At 33.5% G+C, this 20000-nt stretch overlaps 1 long non-coding RNA gene across 2 annotated transcripts in view; it reads left to right on the top strand.

Annotated features, from left to right (window-relative positions):
* LOC136832880 (uncharacterized) overlaps window positions 1-20000 on the top strand; it is a 386429-nt gene that overhangs the window by 84176 nt on the left and 282253 nt on the right. For both annotated transcript variants that reach the window (XR_010851346.1, XR_010851345.1), the window contains exon 2: window positions 5195-5309. This is a non-coding gene — a long non-coding RNA (uncharacterized lncRNA). The remainder of the gene's footprint in view (window positions 1-5194; window positions 5310-20000) is intronic.

Genomic DNA, 20000 nt, shown 5'->3' with positions numbered 1-20000 from the left:
CATCCAGGAAAGAATCTTTTAAACATATCCACAGAACTTTTTCGTTCCATCATATATAAAGATTAAAGGTATCGAGGTTTAATTGGCGCAATATTTTGAATGGGATATCGGTGTATAATGCTTATTTCTAAAGCCGTGAGGGAGTATTGTAAGGGGATGGCAATGTAATTTTCATAAAAACCCGCCATGATTTTTCATTATCTATCTGATGGTATACTATCTTTTAACGTATTCTCCAATGAAACCGTGACGAATAGAAAACGAAAAAAACTTCGTGAGTAATATGATATGCATAAACAGATAGACGATTGTATTTGAAAATACTTATTCGAACACAAGATACAAGTAAATTTTTGCCACGCAAACTTCAGTTATATATTTTTTTTTCTCGCTTGTTTAAAAGGTTTTCTTGCTTTTAAGGAAAGGCCTGTTACTGCCCGTATGCTTACATTTAGCGACGTATAAATGTAATACGTCATGAAAGAAGAAATAACAGGGTACCTTTGGACGAAATGTTTTTTTCTAGTTTCCGTCCAATATCGTGGATTGGAGATAAATGCCTGCTTAAACGGAAGAAAAGAAAATTATATAATTACGTACGTATTATTATTATTATTATTATTATTATTATTATTATTATTATTATTATTATTATTATTATTCAGTAGATGAAACCTATTCATGTAGAAACAGTCCCACCAAAGGGGCCATTGGCTTGAAATTCAAGCATCCAAAGAATATGATGGTGTTCATTAGGAAGAAGTAAGTGGAAGTAAAGAGAAATACAGAAAGAGATCCCACTTGTTAAAAAAGAAAAAATAAATTAATAAATAGAAAAAATGTATTAAAATGTATTAATACTCATGAAAACAAAAAAATGATTTTATTTTAGGGATCCCTTAAGTTCACTGATACTGACGAAATGCGTTAGCACTTAAACAAGAGTAGAACCAAACATGAAGTAGAATGAATAACTCTCCACTTATTCCTCACACCGTTGGACTGTGCAATTAGAACTTCAGAAGTTCAAGCGAAAATGCATTGCGTTACTACCCTAATACTGTTCTTGCATTCTGATACATTTTTATCTATCTATTAATTTATCTTTTTCTTTTTTAATGAGTGGGATCTCTTCTTTCTGTATTTCCCTTTATTTCCTCTCACTTCATCCTAATGAACAACATGTTCTTTGGCAGCTTGAATTTCAAGCCAATGGCCCCTTTGGTGGGTTTGTTCCATATGAATAGGTTTCGTCTACTGAATAATAATAATAATAATAATAATAATAATAATAATAATAATAATAATAATAATAATAATAATAATATTATTATTATTATTATTATTATTATTATTATTATTATTATTATTATTATTATTATTATTATTATTATTATTTTACCGAATTCATTTGAGCTAGGAAAATGTTAGCCCATAGCGTATGCAAACACTAACTAAATGGACACCATCAAATCATAACAATGATGATCAAATATGAACAATTCCAGCTGAGAATCTGACTCAAATGCATTGAGAATTCCTTTGGAAGTAGGGTCCACTTCTGGGATAATTTCATTAATTATTTCCGAAGGACGAGAGGGACAATGCAATAAATGCCTAATTAACGATGCCATCCCGATGGGGTTAGGACGACCTCGCCGAGTTCTTCTTCCTCCCTTCTTCAGTTGTGAAATGTGATATATATTTTTAGGGAAACATTTATCGAATATTTCGTTTATTCTTCTTTTCTCCTCATTATATTTTCGCTTACATCTGTCACCACAACTGGCTGAGGCTGGCTGCTATCGACAGACTACCAGGTAACTCAGTTTACTGTTTGGTATATATATACAATATATATATATATATATATATATATATATATATATATATATATATATATATATATATATATATATATATATACATATACGGATATACATATTTGTGTATGTATATTTGTGTATGAATTTTTCAAGGCTCAGTGGTCTAAAGTCACTGTTCATCTTTGTTTCTAAACCAGGCAGAGGTTCGAATCCCACTGTGACGAAGCATTTTTTAAATATAATTCCACTCGGGTGTAAGTTATCCACTAGGTGTAGTGAAATGAATATTAAAAGGTATTTGGGGCTTAATATATATATATATATATATATATATATATATATATATATATATATATATAATATAATATATAATATATATATATATAAAATATATATATACATATATTTATACATATACATATATATATATTATATATATGAAGATACTTATTTATAAAATAGGGTAAACGAAATTATATCTCTGGCATTTTAACATACAATGAAAAGTCATAATTGAATTAAACATAAAAAATCAATGAATATCCATTGCACGGCATGTATTACCAAATATCTCATTATGGCCACAAAGAACGGCAAAAGCTCTTACTGTAACTAAAACTGATCCCTCATAAATCGTTTATTAGAGACAAAACAAATAACCATTGCCCGGCGAACTTCAATTAACCTCTGAAATAAACCGAAAAGGAACCCTAATTTCAGAGACATATGCAATAGCTAAGATTAATTCGATTAGTTCTGTGTTTTTGCCACAGTGAAATGGTTAATAAAAATTACATTATCTGATATGAGGAAACTTTGGCTGTTGCATAATATCATAATTGAATTTTTCATCATTTCTGACAGATTTGCAACAATATTGCTAATGGGAAAAGGTTATTTTGGCTGTAGAACGGGATACTGTTTTGAAATTGTTTAAAACCATTATGGGCTGTAAGGTATCTGTGTTAGCAATTCAGTAAATAATATTAATCGTTACCTGAAGGTCATTCAGTACTTTATATAGGTAAAGTGAATACTTTTCGAACTTTTTACATGTCGTAAGAAACAAAGAGGCGGCTAATTATTTTCTACAGTCCAAACTTTGGCGTCTATAAATCAGTCAGTTTGTAATAAATACATTTCATGTAGGTTTTCTGCCCCTGCACACATCTCGTCTTTAAATTTATCAGTGATTGATTTCTGCCAACCGACACAGCTTCAAATGGCTGCCCTCCCCGTAGGGGAGTACTGCCGTCAGTGCACCTCATGCGGTGCACTGTAGGCATTACTTAAGGTTCTTTGCAGTGTGCCTTCGGCCCCTAGCTGTAACCCCTTTCGTTCCTTTTACTGTACCCCCTTTCATATTCTCTTTCTTCCATCTCACTTTCCACCCTCTCCTAACAATTGATTCATTGCGCAACTGCGAGGTTTTCCTCCTGTTTCAACTTCCAAACCTTTTACTGTCAATTTCCGTTTTAGCGCTGAATAACCTCGAAGGTCCCAGTGCTTGGCCTTTGGCCTAAATTCTATATTCAGTTCAATTCTATATTCAGATGGTTACATTTTCTCTGAGAGATTATTCTTTTGTATCTTTATTGCTCGACAGAGTGAAATAACATTTATTCCAAAGGCCCTTTCCATCTGACACAAAGTGGAATCGCTATTTGTTGTAGCACCATTTCACTCTTAAATCAGCGATACTCGGCTCGTTCCTATTGGCGATCGTTTCTTTCCTTTCACTGACGAGATTTGTCATTTGATCTCCGTTACCGATGACTTGAATCACTGGATTAGCTCGCAGTCCTAATCTCTACTAATCTCCTCACTCCGTTATCTTTTTTGAGTCTACCAATCGGACGAAAACTGCAAACTAGTCAGTGACTAAGAGCTTAACGTAAATGATTAATGAAACTGGCATTGTTGAGAGAGAGAGAGAGAGAGAGAGAGAGAGAGAGAGAGAGAGAGAGAGAGAGAGAGAGACAGACAGACAGACAGACAGACAGACAGAGATAAACTCAGCAAATTCAAAATCACAGAAGATTAGGCTTTTTCATTCATTGTTCGTTTCCAGCATTTGTTGTTTACTTGAAACATTGGCTGGATCTGCAACGGATCAGGTGGAACAAGAGTAATATTGTGTTTCTAAAGGCTACAAGAAATGATGTAGGTATTTTTTTTCACAGCCACGATGCGAGGAAAGGATCTTCTTGACAGCTAAATCCTTCTTGCAGGAGTTACATTCAAATCGTTGCCCTCAGCGACAAACGTTTTCAATTTCGTTTTTCGTGTCTTAACACCACAACCCTTCGTGTAAGTTTTTAGCTTTCGTTTAAGCAAAGGAAATGTTTGCAAAAACGGATAAAAAGTTCATCTGATAAGTAAAACCTTAGTGAACGCCGCGTTTATTATTATTAATACTGTTAGAAGTATAGACAATATCTATTTCTTCGTAGAAATATATTCAGGTCTGCAAACGGGATATATCTTTCTATGTACATGGCTAGTACCCTAATGTAGGCCTATATAATATATATATATATATATATATATATATATATATATATATATATATATATATATATATATATATATATATATATATATATATATATATATATATAGTTTGTGTTTGCACACAGATGCAAAACAACGTCGTCTCAAGCACGAGGACATTTTTCCCATGTTCAAATTTATGAAATTCCCCGTAATATTGCTAGACGCTGTCGTATTTATACACGAAGTTTTCGTCGAACTTCCGAGCATCGAGGACCCTTCTCCCAGAAAATCTAATGACTTTCCTTGATGAAGTATTTACATCCCAGCCAGAAGAATTTCCCACTAAACTATCTGGCCGCGAAATTTACAGATAAATCAGAGAGGTGGCGGGGTGACTTTTTAATGAGAATTTCATGGTCCAAGAAACTTATGTATATGTACATATATATATATATATATATATATATATATATATATATATATATATATATATATATATATATATATATACACATACATACATACATATATTTATGTATATATGTTTATATGCATCTGTCTATCTAACTGTCTATCTATCTATCTATCTATATATATATATATATATAAATATATATATATATATATATATATATATATATTTTATATGTATATATATATATATATATATATATATATAAATGACTATTATTCATGGAGGAAAGCAGCAAATTTCTTTGTTATTAGAACTTTGATTATATACTCATATTCAAATAGTCAAAGAAACACAGAGAGAGAGAGAGAGACAGACAGACAGAGACAGAGTTCTGTGAAATATTTCCAGCATTAATTTAGAAATTCAGTCTCTCATCCCACAATCTCTATCCCAACAGAGCCGTCTGGATAGTGGCAGTGGGGAACCACTGGAGACAAGCCAGCCATTTGCAGACCCTCTGGCAACTGGCTGACGGCAGAGACCTACCATCCCCATTTCGAGTCTCCGTCAAGGTAAAATTCATAACGCTGATGCCACCATTTTTTATCAGTTTATTTTTTCATTGTTTTGTTCATCATCTTGTGGACTTTGTTCATTTGTAAACAGACGCACCAAAGCTCCAAACGCTGACGGGTGCTCTACCTAGGTAGTTGTGGGAAACGAAAACTTTTGGAATGCATTCTCATAAGGCAAGTTACGGTAATTTAACTACCCCCCATTCGAACTAAATTTGGAGACTGGCTATAGATGATTGTTCTTCCGTACCATCGCCAATAATACCCCAATATTTTGAAGTTAGTGGGGAAATATAATTGAATTCAGACTCTCAACAATTTCAAAAAGAATAATTGAAGCCCTTTGTAAAATTATAGTAAAGATTTTTCACCAGCGAAGAGTTCAGATCCAGATAACGTCAAAATTAAACATGTCCACGTCTTTTGACTGACATTCAGAATTTGAATCAACTTCAGTAGGATAAACGACATTCAGTGATTACTTCAGTCATTTTTCGTTTTCTGTAAAAGAACACTATTGTGCCGGTTTTATCTGTCCGTCCGCACTTTTTTCTCTCTGCCATCAGATCTTAAAAACTACAGAGGCTAGAGGGCTGCAAATTGGTATGTTGATCATCCACCCTCCAGTCATCAAACGTACCAGATTATAGCTCTCTAGCCTCAGTAGCAATAGTTTTTGTTTTATTTAAGGTTAAAGTTAGCTATAATCGTGCGTCTGACAACGATACAGGACATGCCACCACCGGGCCGGGATTAAAGTTTCATGGGCCGCGGCTCATGCAGCATTATACTTAGGCTACTGAAAGATAGATCTGTTTTCGGTGGCCTTGATTATACACTGTAGCGGATGTTTAGAAAAATCGATTTTGCCGAAGAAACTTCGGCACATATTTCACTTGTTTTCTGATGAAAAGGACTGTAGGTTACATAAAGCTAAAAATCATGATATGAAAACCAACCAGCAATCCAGAGGACATTTCCACTTTGAATGCAAAGTGGACAATTACGCTGAAATATTTGTTGAAGACAAAGATTCTGACGAGACAAGCGAGGAGAGAGAGAGAGAGAGAGAGAGAGAGAGAGAGAGAGAGAGAGAGAGAGAGAGAGAGAGAGTGCATCGCTGCAGCAAGATAATAAAAATATTTCGCGTGTCTGGTCGATAACGCGTCTCCAGCCTTGACAGGTCATTTATTACAGTGATGACAAATCCAAATAATAGAACGACTTTTATCGTAAAATAGACAGACAACCAATCTGGGCAAATCCTTTGAACTTCTTTATTTTATGTAATAAGACGAGAAGAAATCTAGTGGAGAGTAATGATTGTTTGCGAGTCTTCTCGTGATCAGTAAGGGTTAGTAATATTGTAAAAAAGTAACACTGACATTAACAACGACGAAGGAATGTTCCGTTAGATATACGCTGTGTTTATTATTATTATTATTATTATTATTATTATTATTATTATTATTATTATTATTATTATTATTATACCGACGTTAACAACGAGGAAGGAATGTTCCGTTGAATATACGTTGTGTTTATTATTATTATTATTATTATTATTATTATTATTTTTATTATTATTATTATTATTATTATTATTATTATTATTATACCGACATTAACAACGAGGAGGGAATGTTCCGTTAAATATACGTTGTGATTATTATTATTATTATTATTATTATTATTATTATTATTATTATTATTATTGTTTTACCGACATTAACAACGAGGAAGGAATGTTCCATTAAATATACGTTGTATTTATTATTATTATTATTATTATTATTATTATTATTATTATTATTATTATTATTATTATTATTATTATATAATAACACCGACATTAACAACGAGGAAGGAATGTTCCGTTAAATATACGTTGTATGTATGTATTATTATTATTATTATTATTATTATTATTATTATTATTATAACACCGACATTAACAACATAAAAATGAACGTTCCGTTAGATGTTCGTAGGGTTATAATTTATTATTATTATTATTATTATTATTATTATTATTATTATTGTTATTATTATTATTATTATTATTATTATTATTATTATTATTATTCAGAAGATGAACGTTATTCATAAGGAAGAAGCCTGCCTGAGGGGGCCACAGACTTAAAATTCAAGCTCCTTAAGAATATGGTGTTATAAAAAAGGGTACATAATTTGTATTTTTTTTTTTTTATAAATAAGTGTCTTCCATTTCTGTCATAACTTTTTTTTCTAAAGTTTATGTAAATGAAGCCATCCTGCTTTTGCACTTTTTGAAGTGCGGTTTTGCGATTAGGATTTAGAATCCCTGATAACAGAAAAATCCTTTCATCGTTTTCTTTATACTTGTTTCATCACTGTTTGAAAAATACGAATGAAAAAATTCGTATTTTTCAAACTTTTTTTTTTTTGGTATTTGCTAATACCTACATATTAACAAGGCATTATTAAAAGACAAAGATAAACACGAAAAACAACTATTAGTAAATAAAACCAAACATGGGGATCGAACCCAAGATTCTCAAATGAAAGAGACCGCCCTCGATGCCAATGCGAGTTATGAATTTATTTCTATTATACTCGCCATTGTGCGTTGATCATATAAATCATATTCACTCAAAAGGGGTAATTCAAAAGAAATGCTGTCAGTTGGGTCAATGGTGGGTCAGGAATCTGAGTAAAACTTTCCAAGGTAATACCTCAGGTACAGAAGTCCATAGGTTCCAACTTTCATTTTTACCTGTGTGGGTCAGATGATAGCACCCATGACTGTCAGGTGAGAGTCCTTGGTTCGATCCAGATGTTCTTTAGAAATTTATTTTTATTATGAAAGTGACTGTGTGTTGATTATTATTATTATTAATCAGCATACAGTCACGATTGTAGTAGAAATAAGTTTCTAATTCACATTGGGATCGAACCATCATCATCATCATCATCATTATTATTATTATTATTATTATTATTATTATTATTATTATTGTTGTTGTTGTTGTTGTTGTTGTTGTTGTTGTTGTTGTTACTGTGTATTATTATTATTATTATTATTATTATTATTATTATTATTATTATTATTATTATTATTATTATTATTACTGCGCTGGTTACAAGTCTACATTCCAGTTTATTATTTGAAAAATCCTAAAATTGCGAGTTAGATCTGTAACTACCCCCCAATTCAAAGGCTCTCTTAATCCTATGCCAGCAAGAACCTTGCCAGCCAAATGCATGCAAGAACTTTCCAAAGAGAATTCTATCAGAGAGGGGGCGGGGGGTGGGTGGGGCGCCGTTTGCGGCAACACCACCAACTTCTGAACTCGGTACGCACACCAAACTCCAAATACTATTAATTGCAGGAATTCCTAAACTTCAGACTGAGCTTGAAATCATCCCTTGCTTCAGTATTTACGAAACAAGTGTTTTGTGCCCACTGTATTTGAAACACTGGCAAGTTATACTCCTTGATTTACATATAAATTGTAACACACCGGCTTCAGATGACATGTTCCATCTTCATTCTCACGGCCAGTATTGCCCCAACACTTCAATCATTTAATTTCTGTTTTCCACACACACACACACACACACATATATATATATATATAGTTATATGTATGTGTATTTATGTACGGATACTTGACAACGAGTACTGTTTGTCCTAGATACCATCCAGTTTTAATGAGGTCCTGTTAGTAATTGTATTAATTTACAGAACAATTGTGTATGTGGTAAAGTTAATATAAATATATATATATATATATATATATATATATATATATATATATATATATATATATATATATATTGTGTGTGTGTACATATATATAAATGACTTGAATTGGTTTAGGTTTCTGAATATTCCATATGATATTTGTTAAAAATATTACTTAACAAGTTCACAATAAAAGTAACAGTATAATAACTATCAATTAATACGAAGCATTCGTTTTTACCATTTTTCCAGATTCATATTTCTCTTTTCGAACAGCGCCTCTCCATAAAAGATTATTCAGTATGAAACAAACACATGCCTCAATGATTCAGACAACCCATAGATATTTCATATTCACTCTTCGTTATTTAAAAAAAAAAAACATAATAAACTTCATTTTAGTGATTTACTCTACACTTGTCTGTTACATTACATTGGAAAGGGTGGGGAGGACCCAATACAAACATGGTTTTGTAATCATGAAACGTATGATTTCTGCCAACTTCCATTGAGTGATTAGCCAATACAGGGGGAAAGCCTTTCGCTTGTTTGCTCAGAATAATCGTGTATTGGATGTCAGGCTCAAGTTATGGTAAATTTCCAAATAAATATTTCAAGGGAAGGGAAGGGAGACGGCTTTCAAAGTAAGCTGGTCCTTTTGGGGGAAATGTGTTAGAATGGTTCATTATACGAGTGGCTTTACTTATCTGTAATGAGGTATTTCATGATAGTCATAATGGCCGCGGTATCTTATGTATCTGTTTGTGAAGCGTAAATTGTAGCAAAATATTCCAGTGAATTCCCTCTGCAATTTGATATTGTAATTCTTGAAGGAAACACTCGGTTGCCAATTGAATTTATTTATGAAGCATTCCTGATCTATTATTTTATCTTTGAACATTATTGGCAGCCTACAAGCCTCCTGCGCAACATGCATCCTTTTAGAACCCAGAAGATTTGCCATAAATACAGACGACTTAGTGGTAATGAAGGAAAACCGTATATTGGTATTTTCTCTCTCCATGGAAAAATGAAGCAATCTCTATTTCCAGTGTATTTTCCGCAATGCATTCATTTTCAGTTATATGCAATAGTGACCGATTTTTTATTTATTTTTTTTTTGTCAGCATGTCACAACTGTCAGTCAAGCTCAGGTGACGGTATCAGGTGCTTGTTAGCTGAAAGAGAGTTCATTTACGGGTTTTTAAGATATTCTTTTCATAACTGCAATGTTTAAGCCTTTTTCACAGCTAGCTTATATTTGCGAATTCTTTAGCTCAGAGCACGAAGTAATACGTTTTCTCGTAACCTTATATATATATATATATATATATATATATATATATATATATATATATATATATATATATATATATATATATATATATATACATATATATACATATATATATATATATATATATATATATATATATATATATATTATATATATTATATATATATATATATATATATATATGTGTGTGTGTGTGAAATTTTATTTTCAAAATTTGTCATTTGAAGTGTTTTGTGATTACTCAATATTCATGCAACTTTAGGAATATTGCTCTTTCTTATATGGATTCTCAGTCTATAGTTTTTAAAAACAGTCAATACCATTTTGAACAAATATAACCATAATTAGTCGAGCAAATCATGTGGTTCCTTATGTATCGACTCATGAACTCTAAATGTAAGAATTATTAATATAAAATTATACACTGATTCTTGAAGATTTTTTTAAAGATGCCGGTTAGGAATTTTCATGGACGACGGTTATTCGCAACCGGAAAAAATTATACATAATCAGGAAAGGGGAATATATTAAAGATACATAATCAAAGTATAAGAAAATAAGGCACCAGTTATATAGAAAACCAAAATTAATAAGGGAATAATTATACAGGAAGTAGGATGAGGAACATATATCATTCCAATGGATTCTAGTCGTTTTTCCTAATCCTGATTAACGCAATTTCGACAATACCCTTTTACCCTTTCAGATAGGTGAGACACGCCAATCTTCATAATGCTACTGGGCTGCAAACTGGTATGTTGATCATCCACCCTCCAATCATCAAACATACAAAATTGCAGCCCTCTAGCCTCAATAGTTTTTATTTTAAGGTTAAAGTTAGCCATAATCGTGCTTCTTGCAACGATATAGGATAGGCCACCACCGGGCCGTGGTTAAAGTTTCATGGGCCGCGGCTCATACAGCATTATACCGAGACCACCGAAAGATAGATCTATTTTCGGTGGGCTTTGATTATAGGCTGTAGCGGCTGTACAGAAAACTCGATTGCGCATTTTTAACTTGTTTTCGCAATAAGTTTCGTTTTTCCTGCTAAACATTTGCGTCTAATATTCAGGTAAAATATATAATAAATTACTTATAACTTTCCAGTTATTGATATTAATAATACCAAGTCTCGTTCTAGTAAAATGGATTATTCTTCCAATCAAAAAATCTTCACCATTAGATCCTATTCTATTTTTTCTAGCACGGCAAAAAAAAAAAAAATTTTTTTTGAGACTGTAAAATGTGAATGGAAAGTAAAGACGCATGGACGAACAGCTGGTCTTGTGTGAATGGAAACCTTTTCAGTCAGAATGATTTCTGGATAGCCCGAATCCTCTGTTGTAAATAGGATGCAGCGATGTATGAATAGGCCTCGAATTCTCTCTCTCTCTCTCTCTCTCTCTCTCTCTCTCTCTCTCTCTCTCTCTCTCTCTCTCTCTCTCTCCGGTGGAGAAGCGGCATCCTTTTAAACCCAGAATAACCTCAGGTATAGACAAGTAAAAAATGCTCCGAAGTTTCTTCGGCGAAATCGAGTTTTCTGTACTGATGTAATTAAGGCCACCGAAAATAGATCTATCTTTCGGTGGTCTCGGTATAATGCTGTACGAGTATAAGTCGTGGCCCACGAAACTTTAACCACTGCCCGGTGGTGGCCTATCCCATATCGTTGCCAGAAGCACGATTATGACTAACTTTAACCTTAAATAAAATGAAAACTACTGAGGCTAGAGGGCTGAAATTTGGTATGTTTGATGATTGGAGGGTGGATGATGAACATACCAATTTGCAGCCCTCTAGCCTCAGTAGTTTTTAAGATCTGAGGGCGGAGAGAAAAAGTGCTGACAGAAAAAGTGCTGGCAGAAAAAGTGCGGACAGAATAAAGTGTGAACAGAAAAAGTGCGGACAGAATAAAGTGTAGACAGAAAAAGTGCGGACAGAAAAAGTGCGGACAGAATAAAGTGTGGACAGGAAAAGTGCTGCCAGAACAAGTGCGGACAGAATAAAGTGTGGACAGAATAAAAAGTGTGGACGGACAGACAAAGCCGGCACAATAGTTCTCTTTTGCAGAAAACTAAAAAGCAGTGTCGGGTTCCAAGAAGAAAAACAACGTTAGATTTAAAGGTGTCGGGTTACAAAGTATTCCTATTTTGCCGTTGGGTTTGTCTGCCTGTTTCAAATTTTTGCTAAGGAATGGAATGGAATATGGAGTTTAGGCCAAAGGCCAAGCACTGGGACCTATGAGGTCATTCAGCGCTGGAAAGGAAATTGAGAGTAGGTAGGTTTGGAAGATGGAACAGGAGGAACCTTTTGCAATTGCACTGTGAAATAATTGCTAGGAGAGGGTGGATAGCAAGATGGAAGAAAGATAGTATGAATGGAGGCACAGTAAAAGGAATGAAAGGGGTTGCAGCTGGGGGCCGAAGGGACGCTGCAAATAACTTAAGTAATGCCTACAGTGCACCACGTAAGGTGCACTGACGGCACTACCTCCCTACGAGGAAATTTTTGCTCAATTTTTTCCGAGTCGTATGTTAAGAAGACAATTAGTAATTAGAATCTAATGGAAAAGTATTTCATATTTGAGACATGCTGGGTGCCCAAGGGAAGGTATCCTTCGTTTTGATATTACGGGCCTTTTAAAAAGCATGAAAAAATCTAAATTAATTCCATATTAAACCCAAGGGGATATGAAGTACCTTAACAACTAAAATATAATAGTAGACAAACACGGCATTGGATAAATAAAAAAGATTGCAAAAATTACTTTTGGTACATTGCTCTCTCTCTCTCTCTCTCTCTCTCTCTCTCTCTCTCTCTCTCTCTCTCTCTCTCTCTGTATGAATGAAATCATTTGATGATAAGTATGTGAGATTTCCTTGTAGCTCTTTGGATCCTTTAGTAAAAGATCCGAATTCGTATTTACGTCGTGGTATTGAACTTTGGTCTCTCACAGTGAAACGTGAGAGCCGGACTAATGATGCATAATGATACACGTATGATATGTTTCCGTTATGCAGGATTTGTTTGTGGGACGTAAAAGATACTTTTATAGACACATAAATGTTTTTATAGATAGATATCTTGATACACATTTATTTTGTTTAACCTACCCTTTGGGAAGTTGCCATGTTTAGCCTGATAGCTTTATTATCAATGATTTCACGAATACCTTTACCTACTTCATTGTTAGAAGTATACAGGGATGTATTATGAAGTCAGTGGTCTGGGAAAATTATTCTTTAAAAAAAATGAGCATGATTCAAGACCTTATTTTCTGTTCCTGCCAGTATTCTCATCATAAGATAAGGCACTCTTTATTTTACTTGTTGTTTTATGTCAAATCGTATTGAAAGACCTATTTAAGGCATAGCCATTCAAAAGACAAAATTGAAATATATTCGCATCCCACTTTTGCATCTTCCCTTAAAAATTTAGGCACCGCTCTTCACCATCACTCTTAATCTGATTCTTGATTTGTCGTACAGGAGTAATGGAATTTTTTTTAATCTCTTGATAATAAGCCTTAATTTCTTTTATTATATTAACCTTTCAAAATCTTATCCCTTTGCCTTTTCCTGCACTGTTTGCTCTGTAAATCAACAATTGAACACTACCGATCACCCCTTAATATATGTATTCAATTACATAAACAAACAATATTTCCCTCAGTATGTATGTGTATCAGTTTTTCTTGGCACGGTTTTCTTTAATAATAACAACCGAATGTTTTTTTATACCATTTGCAATTTGCTCTTCTACTTCCTAGCATAATATCTACGAGTAATTTAGATTTTACAGAATCGCTGCGCATGAATTTTAAAGCCTTAGAATGACCTCATCATATTTCTGTTATCTGACGTAAGCTTTAGTTCCAGATGAAAATAAAATTCGCTCAAGCGTGTTCCAAAAGCCGAAACGTGAATGAAATAAAATCATTTCTAATTGTGAATATAAAAATCAGGGTTCTTAAATAAGAGTAAATGAGGCAGTACGAATGTAACTCAAGAAGTTAACTGGTTAATATTTTCTCTTTACTTAGTATTCTTTAGAGTATATTCGCTGGCCACTTAAAACTTACCATATTTCGTTCAATGCTATCCAAAAGTCTTGCTATCCAAACGTTTTGTGTTTTGATCCTGCGTTTTTCTCCAGAACCTTTATCTCATTCAAGTTGACTGACGTCACACCCCAGGCCTTAAATTCTTCTGCATGACGAATCTTAACACAAGAACCTCCACCCAATTCCGTCGCCGAGATTGACAACCACATTAGTTCTATTAGCGGGGGATGAATTGAAACGAGAACCGAATTAAAAGAAAATCCCATTTGTAACTGAAAAAGTAAAGAAAAAACTGGAATTTTTTTTATTGAATACCACGTTAGCTCTATTAGCAGGGGATGAATTGAAACGAAAACCGAATAAAAAAAATTCCATTGGTAACTGAAAAAGTGGAGAAACAAAAGAAATTTTTTTTATTGACAACCACATTAGTTCTATTAGCGGGGCTGAATTGAAACGGAAATCGAGTTAAAAGAAAAAAAAACTCCATTGGTAACTGAGAAAGTGAATAAAAAACTGGATTTTTTTTAATTGACAGCCACATTAGTTCTATTAGCGGGGGCTGAATTAAAACGGAAACCGAAAAAAAATAACATTACAGTGGTAACTGAAAAAAGTGAAGAAAAAACTGAAATATATTTTTTCTCGAAGTCTGAAGGAGTTTAAAAGTTATAGCCAAGTTAAACTAACACAAGTTTGTGGAAATGTTTCGCAGAGTTTAACCAAAGTGCCGTTTTATTCGTAACCGGGTCGACCCTTCAGAGGTGGAACTCAGATTTTTTTTTTTTTTCTTTTTTGATGATTTCTTTCCGAGAGTCTCTCTCTCTCTCTCTCTCTCTCTCTCTCTCTCTCTCTCTCTCTCTCTCTCTCTCTCTCTCTCACATTGGAATTTTAAGCTTTGGTTGTTGATATTCTAGTAGAATATAATCTTATTTGTTGGAGAAATTCAGCGGCATTTTCATTCTTTATACGTGAATAAATTTAAATATCCCTCTTCGATGATAACCTTAAATTATATAGGCCCACATATCTTGTAACATAACTGACCAACCCCGAAGGGGGGGTAGTGCAGTCAGTTTACCTCGCGTGGTGCACTGTAGGCATTACCCAAGGGTCTTTGCAGCGTCCCTTCGGCCAATTACTGCAACCCCTATATCATTCCTTTTATTGTACCTCCATTCATTTTTTCTTTCTTCCATCTGACTTTAAACCCTCTCCTAACAATTGCTTCATAGTGCAACTGCGAGGTTTTCCTCCTGTTACACTTTCAGACCTTCTTACAGTCAATTTCCTTTTCAGCGCTGAATGACCTCGTTGGTCCCAGTGCTTGACCTTTAACCTAAATTCTATAATCTATATTCTATTCTATTCTATTCTATTCTATTCTATTCCATAACCGACTAAGAAAGGAAAGCTTCTAATAGTAATTTCGAATTATTTACCTTTTATATTTTTATAACTATTAAGCGATTTGAATTAGTCCAATATGTGACTTAGAATGACCCAGTGCCTAGTGACAGAAAATTATTTACATACAATAATTAACTTAAACGTAAGCGATGAATCTATCGAATATTCAGATTTTTTTTCTTTTACTTTGACAGGGATTTACTTTTAAGGATGTATGATGCCTGAGTGATTATGATTTCTCCTCAGACAGAATATATATATATATATATATATATATATATATATATATATATATATATATATATGTATATATATATATATATATATATATATATATATATATATATATATACATATATCAAAATATATATATATATATATATATATATATATATATATATATATACATATATCAAAATATATATATATATATATATATATATATATATATATATATATATATATATATATATATATATATATATACAGTATATGTATATATATATGTATATAGTATATATATATATATATATATATATATATATATATATATATATATATATATATATATATATTAAAAAAGAGAGAATAATAGACAAAAAAAAAGACAAAAGTATTCCAACCATGAATCTGCCAAATGGCTCGCGGTAACTAATGCATAAGCGCAATAAAGTTTATTCCGTGCTTGTGCTTGCGCTTCCGGGCCGGCGAATAAATACATTCCGAGTAAAATGTGATTAAAGTTTGAACACCTCCGCCCCGGTAGAACAAGCGTGAACAAAGAATTACGAAAATCCTTCCCGTTGCGCGCATTTCTTTCGCCGCTTCCCTAACTCTTATCTCTTATCCCGCTAATCGCATCTGCATGCGGGAATTATTTTAGTATGCAGGGGGGAGATGCAGCGTCTTGAAGCATATATAGTTTTGTGGTTAATCCCTCCTAGTGCCCACCCAAGCGGAATGTGCAAATTCGAAGCAAGGAAACTGTGAAGGGAATAGACGATGATTGTAGATGTAAATGGAAGGTTTTCTTTCTCTCTCTCTCTCTCTCTCTCTCTCTCTCTCTCTCTCTCTCTCTCTCTCTCTCTCTCTCTCTCTCTCTCTCTGCACACGTAAAAAATCATTGATACACAGTTTTATATATGTATATATATGTGTCTGCGTGAGATGTATGTATATATGTATGTGTATTATATATATATATATATATATATATATATATATATATATATATATATATATATATATATATATATATATATATATATATATATATATATATATATATATATATATATATATATATATATATGTGTGTGTGTGTGTGTATAAATTAAATAGAAAAAATATAAATAAAATGAATACAAGTAGTTGGATAAATTTGTGATATTCAAGAGCAAGACTTAAGGCTCAGGATATATACATGGTTATAAGTGAGTCAAGATGCTGGTTCAATCTCTCTCTCTCTCTCTCTCTCTCTCTCTCTCTCTCTCTCTCTCTCTCTCTCTCTCTCTCTCTCTCTCAGGTAGCTGCTCCATTGCCAAAGACAGGTTTTACCATGGCATGCAAATCTTCTTGATTTTTAATTTAGTGAGTATTGACCTTTTAGGTATTAGATATCAGATCTTATTCCTCAGTGAGTTTGACAATTGTCTGAGGTGACAATAATCACGAACTTGAATGGTGCTCATTGTGATCGAAGTTTGAAAACGATTAACATTTCTCATAATAGCTCCATTAGTCACTTAACTTTTTTTGTTACGCAACAATGCATATTATCAGTGCTGAAATCGGAGTCCCACGCCTACGTAGTGGGCGGCTATTCTTATCGGTGGAAGATCTTTTGATCGCGTGTTCTTGAACATTAATTCGGGAAGCTCTCAGTTGAAAGTGTGTGATAAACACGTTTGACCTTCAGCCGGTTTTAGATCAAAGAAATCTTGACATCTAGTCTTTAAGTAACAATTAATGAAGTAGTGTCATATTTGATAATGTTTTTTTTGATACAGTCAACAAAAAAACTAACAGTGAAGTTTTACCGTTATTTATCGAGGGTATAGGAACAGTGGACAAGAAAAATCTTGAAAAATTGTACACTGGCTCTGAAACAGGATAATTTTCCTGGCACTGAATTTGTAAATGAGTGTATATGTATATATATATATATATATATATATATATATATATATATATATATATATATATATATATATATATATATATATATATATATATATATGTAATTCTAATAGCCACAATGCCCTCTTAACTTCTCGAATTCTTCGCGCTTTTTGGATGTGCTTGTAACTACGAAGCCGTACATCCAGGTCGACAACGTGACCTCCTTGTAGTTAAGGCGACGCGGGTTCGTGTCCCGCGACCGGCAATCACAATCTTCAATTTCTTGCGTCTGGATGTACGGCTTCGTAGTTGCAAGCACATCCAAAAAGCGCGAAGAATTCGAGAAGTTAAGAGGGCATTGTGGCTATTAGAATTACATATGTGTCTGGTGAAAGTGCCCAGTAGATTCTACATTATATATATATATATATATATATATATATATATATATATATATATATATATATATATATATATATGTGTGTGTGTGTGTGTGTGTGTGTGTGTGTGTGTGTGTGTGTGTGTGTGTGTGTGTGTGTGCCTGCTAAAAATAAATATATATCTTATGAAGATGTGTTGTAGATTAAATTACATTTCCTTGCGTTGTTACTTTGTTTTTTTTTTGTTTCCTGATAAGAATACAGGTGTTAAGTTCTTCTCATTTCCTTCATATTTAACGAAATAAGTGTACGACATACGTACACATTTATAGATTTCATATATAGAGAGATAAATCTAATATACAAACGAAAAAGAACTAGAGAGAGCTTAGAATAACTAACCAGATTTTAGCAGTCTTCTCTTCTAAACCTTTCTCTCCCCTTTTGAAATCTCTGATCATAAGGAGTAACTTAGCAATAATTTACAGGCGTGGTTTTGCTTCGAGTTTTATGCCTACAATGAAGTTGTGCGGAACGATAATAATCTCCTTTCACCTTGGGAGAAAAATGGAAATGTTCTAATTAACATTAAAACTTTGAGGAGTACTCATTTCTTAAGGCCGGGAAGCATTTTCCCGAGAAGTAACCGAGTACCAGGACCTTTCCCTGAAAAAAGTGGGACGCCGTAACTTAAAAACTAACCATAGAAATTTCTTGAGAAATAATCTCATTATGTTTCCCACACCCAAATTATTTCAGAAGTTCTAATCTCACCTAAGCTAACCTAACCTAACCTACCTCGGGACACGGCAGAAAAACCGGGGCTGGTGCAATACTAGCATACATCTCAGGAATTTGCGGCGTTGAAAGCCTACAAAGAAGAGTGGAGAGAGAGACCTCTTGTTATGAAAGATCACGCTCATTTTTTGTGTTTGTACTTCATTTCTTTGGTCGAAGCTGTTAGTTCTTTCGCCTCATTGTTACTGTGGTCGTCTATGCTTTCACATCAGTGACTCACACGAAAATCCCTGTTTTGAGTAACTTTTTTTTTTATATTTTTCATACATTTATACACATAATAAACACCGCCATATACTTTCAGCGTTCTGATTCGTTCCCTTTGTGTTCCGCATTTAAACAAATCCCCTTCCCTTCCTTACTTCTTTATCTGAAGATCCCCAGCTGCAGTTCAGGAGGGTAAGAAGGAGAGCAAAAACTTCTTTATTTATTTACATTTTTCCTTACTACCCTCTAGTAAAGCAAGAGGGAACATCTAAGAATTCTTAGCTCTTATCCCTCGCACAGTTATCATCAACCACACCCGTTCTTGACTTTACTTTTATCAAATCCCTGGAAACGACTTGCAGTGCTGCAAAGAACTCCTGCAGTGTGATGGTAATTTTGGTGCATTTTTTCTCATTTAGGTAACTTACTAAATCACTGCTTGTGTGTATTCATTCTTCCCTAAAATCACTGCCTGTGTATTCGTTCTTCCCTTGGCTGTCTGACCTTTGATAGGCAGCTAAAAACAAGTAAAAACTGCGCCGAAGTGTCTTCGGCGCAATCGAGTTTTCTATACGGCGTATAATGCTGTGTGAAACTCTCAGCCGCGGCCCATGAAACTTTCAGCCACAGCCCGGTGGTGGCCTGTGTTGTTGGCGCCTATAGCGGTGCCAGGGGCACGATC

Source organism: Macrobrachium rosenbergii, chromosome 50, assembly GCF_040412425.1.
Source record: "Macrobrachium rosenbergii isolate ZJJX-2024 chromosome 50, ASM4041242v1, whole genome shotgun sequence".
Lineage (NCBI taxonomy): Eukaryota > Metazoa > Arthropoda > Malacostraca > Decapoda > Palaemonidae > Macrobrachium > Macrobrachium rosenbergii.
The sequence above is the reverse complement of the archived record's forward strand: the minus strand, read 5'-3'. Positions and strand labels throughout refer to the sequence as shown.